The sequence below is a fragment of the Ornithodoros turicata genome, chromosome 2 (assembly GCF_037126465.1).
Source record: "Ornithodoros turicata isolate Travis chromosome 2, ASM3712646v1, whole genome shotgun sequence".
Classification (NCBI taxonomy): domain Eukaryota; kingdom Metazoa; phylum Arthropoda; class Arachnida; order Ixodida; family Argasidae; genus Ornithodoros; species Ornithodoros turicata.
The window spans coordinates 98,707,701-98,717,616 of record NC_088202.1 but is presented as its reverse complement, the minus strand read 5'-3'; positions in this window follow the sequence as shown (position 1 = coordinate 98,717,616).

Below are 9,916 nucleotides of genomic sequence, written 5' to 3'. Positions count from 1 at the left end.
TAGTATAGTAGTGATCGATTCGTAAGTAGATCGTTGATCGTTTCTCCTAAAAAGTGCGGAAATCCGAGTGCTGAGGTCTCTAACTTGAACTGCCTTGAAGTTGTACTTCGTCACGACCTTTATCTGTAGCTCCTAAATGACTGAGAAAAGGAACAAGTCACACGTACTCGGTAAGACAAGTATGGGTGATGATAAACCAATGAAGTGACACTTTTGGTCAAAAACACGGAGAAGGTAAGATCGGTAGTGGCTCAGATGATCGACTTCACTCTGAGGCTGGGAGGTGACCAGTTGTGCTGTCTAGGTGTTCCCCCTGGGTTTTCTTGAGACACTTTCCGGCAAATGCCTGCACAGTTTCCCCTGAAGTCGGCCGAGGCCGCATGGTCCACTTCGAGCAGCATGCTGCCACACTGGGAAGCTGATCACCCGACTATATAAAATGCAACACAGTAGTATACTAACCAACCAACCAACGTCTGTTTAACGGGACAAGTGAGCTGTGGTACTCGGCGATGTAGTTATTAATGGCAGTACTTCAGGAAATAAAGCAGTGTCTGTCAGATATTTCTCGATGGCAAAACTTTTCTGAACATGATGACATTCCTTGAGATTCAGGGACCACAATGGACGAACATGAAGCAACAGAACAGATTATCACCAGCTCGCAGCTTACTTTTATGTTCAAAAAGACTTGCCTGTTACTCTGTGAGCAAGTTGTTTATAACCGGCATGACAACAACAAAAGTATGTCGCTGAACTGGACAGCAGTAATGGATTACCTCTCTGTAGGTTTTGCTGCAGGGATAAGCTCTGGTAAAGGTTGTCCTTCAGCTCTAAACCATTAAAGCACTTCTTTTTCTTTAGTAAACGGTCCATTTAATTTAACACTGCATTTTGGACCTGTTGGTGCATCATTGGCATGGTAAAAGCGCTAAAAGAGGAAAGGACGAACCACAAACACCGAGTGCCACCTCATAGCGCTTTCAGCGCTTTTAACAATACCAGTGGTCTATTTCAGCAATGCGCACTGGAATCCGCTTCTAAAGACGTGCAGAAAGCCAGGAGTTACTGCGCAGACGACAGAGTACAAAAACGGACAACCACGCGCCAGAGCCGTGGCGAGGCAAGTTTGCGCCCAGGGCAGAGTAAATCTGAAGCGCCCCCCCCCTCACCCACTACCGTCAGAAGCCCTGTAAACAAAGCAATGAAAACGCTTATTTGCGCTGCCGAGATTGTAACTTCAAATTTTCTTCGTCCCGCTCTACCCTGTCGGGGTCTGCCGTTCGGCGCCCTCTCTCGCGAGGGCGCCCGGGGCGGCTGCCCCTCTCGCACCCCCTTCGCTACAGCTCTGCCACGCGCCTTGGTTATAACGTGACAACTAGAACACGTAATCCTTGACCAGACGTAGTGCATTCGGAGTTGGCGCTTCTATGTTTCTGAGTCGTCTGCTTGTGATGGACTGATGGAGCTAGATTTGTGGCCTGTAGGACGTGGACGCTAGGCTATAAGACTCCTGCTCAAAATAGAGCCGTCACATAATCAGTCATGGTGAGTAACTCAGTAACAAGTAACTAGTATAGAGTTCGATAACTAGTTACTTATTAGTTACTAATTAGTTACTTTTCTTGAAAAGGTAACTGTCAACTGTAACTAGTTACCAATGTTCGGTACTATAGTTACTGTAACTCAGTTACTACGTGTGGGAGTAAAATATTTTTTCAGCCAGTTCGCAACTTTGGATGTTGATGTGATAGTTCAGCCTGCTGTCTGAGAAATACAGGACCATCGAGAAACGATCTGCCCACGTGGTGCAGTCCACCAAAGATGACGATGAAGACTACTACTTTCAGCTCCAGGATCTCTTCAATGAGGATGAACAGGAGAGATGGAGACAGAGCAACCGCAGCCCCGACGTTGTCTCTGGATGATCTTTCGGGTTTAAGGGAGCTCTCCGTGTTGTTCAACAACGGAATCCCATCAAGTGCACCAGTCGAAAAGCTCTTCAGTATTGGCAGGGACATCTTCCGTGGGAAGATTAGTGATAACAACTTCGAAAAACAATAGTTATTGAAATGCAACTCGTTCAGATGATACTTAAGATTCTTTAGCATTATCTGAACGGGTTGCATTTCATCGTCTGAATTGCACGGCACTCTTAAGTTAAGAATGTCATGCGTGTTGGAAATTAATTAGTATTTGCCTATGCACATACGATTCTCCGTCCGGACTTGTACGCAAAGCAACTGTAAAGTTACTTAACCCTAACTGTAACTAGTTACTTCCTGAAAGCAGTAACTGTAGCTGTAACTAAATTACATAAGAGCGAGGATTCTGGCTTGTTGGTGTTTCATAATTAAAAGCGGTAAAAATCTTGACAGTGCAGTACTTAAAAACGGACACACACAACACACAGCATTCAGTGCTGTGTGTCGTGCGTGTCCGTTTTTAAAGGGATGGTCTCGTACAGCCGGGGCGATTCTGAAACTTAGCCAAAACTATCTTCACGAGTACTGTGCACATACAACCCTCAAAGTTTCATTCAGAATAACCATGTCGTTTTCGAGGAATTTGTCGAAACCTGTGCATCACTCTCATGCAACATCACGCATGACGTCGGTCTGCGGGTACGTCGCCGTTGTCATGGGTGTCGTAACCTGCAGAATGACTTTGGGTTGAGTCTTCCCCTTTGCTCTCGAAATGGAGACGCTCAGACATATATCTCCGCGATCGGAGCATGTAGTCCGTGCCTTGACTGTGGGGTCTCCGTGGGTGTCCGAGAATGTGGCGCATAATCGGATACGTGGAAGGAAGCTAAATCACGTGTTTTCTTTGCGCGAGTATTTAACGCGGTTTTTTAATAAACACGCACTCCTCCTCCATGTACGTCGTCAGCGACACTCCATTTCGAAACATGATCAGTGTGCAACGGGGAGTGTAATGGAAGTGCGCGTAATATATTTTTGGTCGGAGCTGTAAGGCGACCGCGCGCGCCGATGACGGGCGAATTCAGGTTTGTGATTGTGGGTGGGGTTGTCCTGCGACTTTCAACTTGTCTCTGATGATTAACGTAGTTGTTATACACCAGCATGTGGGCCACTTCTTAGAATGTGCGTTTTTCGCCTGAGAACTGAAAGAAAATGTACGAGAGTTGCCGCGGTCCCCAGTAACTTCTCAAAGTCATCTGCTCACGCCGGTGCACTAGCGCGCGCAAGAGCAGACGATTTCTGTGTACTATCACGGACTTTCCCGCAGGGCGACGTAGCCGTTCTTATTGTTGCCAACACAGATCACGGCATGCTCGCGATCTTTATCAATTTAATTCGGTTATTTAATAACCGTTACGTGCCTTGTGGGGTAAATTCGCAGTATTCCATTTCCAACAAAGGGCAATCGAGTGGTACACTTTATGAGAGTGGCAGAGGGTACGAGACCGTCCCTTTAAGTTCCGCACTGTCAAGGTTTTTACCGCTTTTAATTATGTAACCAAGTTACTTTTTTCGAAAAATAACTAACTGCAACTTAGTTACTTTTAGACGGTAATTGTCCCATGACTGTGCATAATGAAGGAATGGGAAAAGGACGTGGACGTACAGACACAGTAGTTACGGAAAGTACAGTCCACGAGGGGGAGTCCCCAGTTTTATCTCAACCGGACCGGTCAGGTACTTCCTACTTAAGTTTCTACTTCCCACTGGTAAGTTATGACGTATAGGTACACTGCAACATAAGAATGAAGCTCTATCTGAGCTTATCTCTCTCTGCTGATCTTAGCTCTCTATTTGGTACGGCTTCTTAAGCGAAAAATGCACCACCTCCCTGGGTATTTTACAATGAGCTTTCCGGTCATTCTCTTTCGAAACTTCCTCTGTTGCGTAGTTTTTTTTTGTTTTTTGCCTTTATTTCTTCATTACTTGTGTTTTATGGTGTCTGCTGCGATCCATTTTAAGCGCTCACTAGATATGGAATTCATGCACGTTTGGCTCAGTTGTTTAGATATTCCAAGCACCCCTTGCCAGCATGTACTTTTCACGGTATCCAGGACGACTTTTCAGTGGTCAACTTTTCACAAAAATTTACGAAATGTTTGAACACGAACCGATGATTTTCGATCCCTTAGCCCGATCATGTGGGCGTGCATACTGTTCCCAAAGCTGTGAGTTCCAATGTGGTCGAGGACTAGTACTTACGAAAAGAGTCAATGTCCTGTGTTGTCAAGAGTTTGGCTCTTTTCGCGATGTACTTGTCAAACTGACTTACCCAACTCTCTACGTTATGGTTGAGGACTCCAGACTGCCAGCCACTCAGGCAGGTCAGCTGCAGGCGCATGATCCTCCCGTCTGAAACATGCGTATAGGCGTGTGCCGAGGTTGGACTAGGCTAGTATAGCTTGACCGCAATGTACCAAATTAACTAGGAGCGCTGCCCCATCGTCATTTCCGTGCTACTGGACCATGACATTATCAGCTTACGTGAATCACAGTCCGCTCCCTCAAAACTGCTTCCGCGCAGAGGGGAACACGACGATGTGGCCGGGGACGTTTTGGCCTCATACGATCGTGGCGTTGCGAAAAAAGAACGCCCGAAGAAATGTAAAAAAGAACGTGTAGAAGACGTGTTCGCTACATCCGCGAATAAGGATCATCGATGGAAGTGGACAAGATTGGGACCACAGGACCTGGGTGAGCTCAGCACTTCCATTCATTCTCTCCCCCTTTTAATTTAATTTTATTTATTTATTTATTGCTATATAAATTAGTCCCTCACGAAATAAAATTTCTGATTCATACCTATTGGTGCATATGCAATTGCTGGAAGCGTTTATTAGCATGTAATGTTGCTACCGATACGACATGAGAAAAAGGACCCTCAAGGAAGACCCCTACACCAGATCTGGTCTTCGAGGGAACACGAGGAGGTTTTCCCCACCCAGTCTTCTTCCTTCATTTACCCATGACCCACGTCAACGTCGTCTCGGTTACAAACGTGTCTTCGTTAATTTGCGATTTATTTTAACAGCTGGGGTAGTAACGAGGTGGCCCACAGTTAGATATCCAATGATTGTTTATTTTATTTATTTATTTATTGTAATGCTGCACGCCACTGTACTAACCAACAACAGTGGGCAGTAATACGTTACCGGAAATGAGTAATGCTGATGCGTTACATTTTGTGAATGAATAATGAGTAATGTAATGATATTAGTTTTTGGCTGGGTAATGCTTAATGACATTACTCATTAGTTTCTGTTAAAACCTCAGGCATTGTCTAAAGCCAGCAGTTCGAAATTGTGCCAGGTACAGGCAAGGATAATCCCCAAGCTGGTTTTTCCCAGCCACTTTTGTCACAAACCTGGCCACCGAGATGGAGGACAGAGTCCAAGTGGAGTGCTCACGAACTTGTTCTACACTCCAATTAATCTTACTCAAGTTATGCATACTGCTCTGACCTCTCGACGAAATCATTCATAAGTGGTGATTTTGCAGAAATGCCGAAGGCTTTCCAGACGAATGTCGGCACAGTTCCCCCTGAAGTCGGCCCAGGACGCATACTAACCACCCTGCCCCCCACTCCTTCCTGCTGTCCTCTCTCCATCTCCATGCCTCCGTACGCCGCTCATAGCCAGAGTTGCTTCGCGGCGCTAACAAGGAGCAAAAAAAAGAAAGTGAAAGACCAATCACGTCTCTTACAGCGCGCACTTCAAACACCACACATGCAGGACTGTGTTAGAGGCTTGTGGGACAGTGTAACGGCAAAGTCATTACTTGATGGAAGTATATAGTGGGATTGGTAACGCATTACTGAACATGAAAGAGTAATGAGTAACGGAATGCACTACTTTTCAAAAATTTTAATGAGTAATGGTAATGCGTTGCAAAACAAAAACAACTTCCCCACTCGTCTGCTAACCAGGAACTCCAGCTACTACATTTCGGCGACAAAAATATCCGGAATTATCTGCTAAAATATTGGAAGTTCCACGTTTTTCCGTCATAAAAATTATGTATACATAATTACTGATCCCACACTGGCATAATAATCCTGCCTTGTCGGTCCCGCCACGTCAACGGTAACATTGAATAAACGTTCCTTGCAATAAAATCTGGCTCCCATCTGCGCGTATTCGTATTTTCATGCTTCACATTCCTTGCGCCCCGTACGTACTTGCGCCCCGGAGCGACACACATCCCTACGAAGCAGCAAAATGTTGCGCTCTGGTGTTCTCATAAATTGTGTACAAACGCAACTTCTCTACGAGGCAACATTGTTAAAGTAGTTACCAACCAGGCTTCGTTTACCTCCTTGAGGTGCTGGCGTTGGCACCAGAACAGAATTCCTAATTTACTGCATCTCAATCTGAACCTGAAGCGTAGGTATCGCGATCTGAGAGGACACGCGAGTTCCTTGAATAAGGACCTCCCGAAAAACTACTAAATATCTCGCTTCTGTGGAAGGGTCTTGTATAGGATGCATCAAGGCTCATATGCTGCCTATACTATCATCATCATAGAATCCTACTAGAAGAGTTTTGCGCGTTCTCGTTCTCATGTGAGATTACGATTCGGTGCTACAACCTGCCAAGAACTGCAGCGAAGGAGGGATCTAAGATCCACGACCAAGTGTGTAGCACTATTTTCGCCCTCAGTGAGAAACAAAATTCGCGTCCTCTTTAGCACTTAAAATACGGCTTGTTAATTTGCATTTCGAAATTCCAAACCTGTGTTTTTCCGTGACCAAACTGAAAACCTACATTTTCAGCAACAATCTGAATAATAGGATCCCTGGTAATAACGTATTGGTCAGGCTCAGAAAGCGCGGAGACAACAGTATACATTTACGTATATGTTGCGCAGTTTAGTCTTCTTGCTTGGACTTGATTGTTTAGATGTTTCATTGTCTATAGGACAGCCTCTGAATAATCAGAAGCGAGGGGTACTATAGACACTCCTTTGTCTACAAATACCGAAAAAGTGTCGTTTTCGTTGATCCAGTTGTGCAGCCCCCACCGCGCTTGTTGGAACACAGGAGCGCGTGTGCACTCTGTGCACTGCGCAACCCTCTTCGTGGTCATTAACGTTGCCACGGTTTCTAAAAATCATGTGATGACGAGGTCAATGGGCTAACTGGCGTCATATACCATAGCGAAGCGGCGACCATCACATCTAGTACATCGGTGCTGGGAGCTCTACGTGAGCTTTATGTCCTGGGCCGGTTTGCATACCTGTCAGACGACACGCTAAATGTCAGTTACGAAACTGGCATTTAGGTAGGACGTTTTTAAATGAACGCTAAGACCAATAGCTATAAGAAAAATGAAAAACCTGATAGCAGTATAAAAGACTCAGACAATGCCGCAGACAGAAATCGAAGAACCGTTAAACCAGAGCATAAGGTAATTGCCGTTTGAGTAGAAGTCACAGGCAAAATGTAACTTACTTATTTACACTTACTCATTTTTAAAGTATATTTAGGTACCGTAAGTAACAACCTAAAAGCACCCATACAATGACCTAATTACTCGTAATTACTTCTTGAGTACTTCGCAGCTCTGCTCATGAGCATGCTTACTCATGCACACACTTGCTCAATGCGACAAATGACCTGAGCAGGAGTGAGCAAAGGCTAATTATGAAATTTTCCCAGGGCATATATTAAATCCCGTTGAAGTCGGCTGGAAACACAGTGAGGTTAAAGGGACCATGAACTGATTTTCGAGAATTCTGAGAATTCTGCCGGAAACCGCTCTCACGATCCTTCACTATCATATACACGTCGCCTTTTAACAGTATTCAGTGCACCGCGGGCGCAGTTACCACGCAAAAATAGCGGGGCGTGACCGCCAGATACATCCCTTCGATGCGGGCTTGCGTCATCAACGTCCAGTCGTCTCAGCCAATTGTGGATGACCGGGAGCACACACCCCGCGGGACCACGTGGGTGCATGGTTTCGGTTTGGATAACAAAAACGTCGTATACCTGCCGTCGAAATCAGTAGAAATGTGGCGAAACTCAAATTGCCAGCGATGAAGGAAGAGATTATGCCACGCACACAGCGTCTAGGAATCGTTCCGTACGCAGCAGCTCCCAAAAGGCCAGCAAACAGAGACATTTTCTGACGAAGAAGCTCAGAGAGGAAAACGTGCTCCGGTAACCATGTTGACAATCAACGGCTACATTACACTTCTGGTACGATTCTGTGTCAACGATGGGATACGATCTTAACTCCAGGTCCAAGTAAAACATATTTCATGGCGAAGTTTGCAAGCTTGCTTACAAATTTTGTAATTTGCCCGCAAAAGATCATCCGCGAATCGGCAACATTTAGTGCGTGCATGATATCACGGCGGGTCATACCAGCCGCTGTTCACGGCCGTGGTTATTATCGAATATTTTCGCTATTTGATTGATCTTCAACTTTCAGTTTGTTCCTCTGTATACAGAGGAACAAATTGAAAGTGAGCGTAGGCTTGTCAAATATCCTTTCATGGTCCCTTTAAGATATCCGGGGACCATAAAATTTGAATAACACCGGAGACTCCAATGAAGTAGGTGGAAAGGATTTTTACTTTGCCTTTTCGTTTTCTTTTCTTTTTTTTTTTTTTTTCAGTAGAGACGTGCGTGCCAATGCAGTGCCCGTATGGAAGGGGAGTGGGGGAGTCTTTGGTATTGAGTACTTATACTTATAAATACTTATAAAAGTACGTGTTTTATTGTGACCTTCGTACAGTCGTAGTGAAGCAGTAGTCCCGTTCACTCGTCATCCTTGTCCTGTGTCGCTGCTTTGAAATGAAAAGTGTTTTCAGAACCCTACCTAATTTATGTCATTGGAATCCACGCGTCTCACACCGTATTCTCACAAAATATTGTTTCTCTATGTGAAGCGGAAGTACCATAAAATTAAGTTCTAGTTTTAAGAAGTATATAAGCCATCATACTGTGCGCCATCTGCAATGCGTCTGGCAACATTGCTCCACGAAAGTCGATTTTCGGTCTCTTCACCACAGCTGCTGTAGCTGCTGGCAGACTTCCAACGTTGAATGAAGAGCGGAGACGCTCGTACTGTTGCTAGGAGATAGACGCCAACACTCGATGACATCACCAATTCTTGAGGAACCCGAAGCTATGGAGTTGTGCGTGTGTGTCTTTGAATGAAACTGTCTAATAAAGTGAAAGCAGATATAGCCATCGTCGAGAGTAGCCTGCGTAGGGCACGATGTCTACCGCGATGTCTACAGGCCTCGAAGCACGGAATGCATGGGCTTATATTATTGATCTCTACCGAACTACTATTTCTATCACATATTGGCGCATTTACGTATACACCGAGCCTTCAAGAAATTGGTTGCAAACGTGGTTGTCGCGCAGCTATTGCTAAAAATACACGAATACAAAAGGCCTAATTTGATCACAGTGCGTCTGTGTGTGTGCGCTACGCGTGACATGCGGATCAAAACACGTGTCGGGGGACCGGCGTCTTATATCAGTGTGGTGTCACGAAATGGTGATCGGTTCCTTTCTTATTCCTTCAGAACCGTGTGCGCAACATAACCGGTCCTGAGAGCGTTCTTGGATTATGCAACGCGTTCCAGGGTCTGAGGAGGTACCGACAGCGAATCTTCTTTGACAAGGATATTCAATTACTTCGGCGCCAAAGAGAAAGCAGTGCCCTAAGCAAGGCGGTTTGATCATCCCCTTTGTCGGTCTACGGTACTTCACAGTGACACAACTTCGGTTCATTGTGTTCTCCCTGTCGATTTTAGTAGCCGCGGAAGCGATAATAGAAGCCGGTTGCCTTAGGGCGCCTTCTTCCGACTATAGCTGACATTGCCGTTATGACGGTCAATGTTTGCGAAGGTCTAAGATGTCGCGGTGCGGTGTGGAATCTAAAGACCTAGAGTTAACTTCACTGGCTTACTTC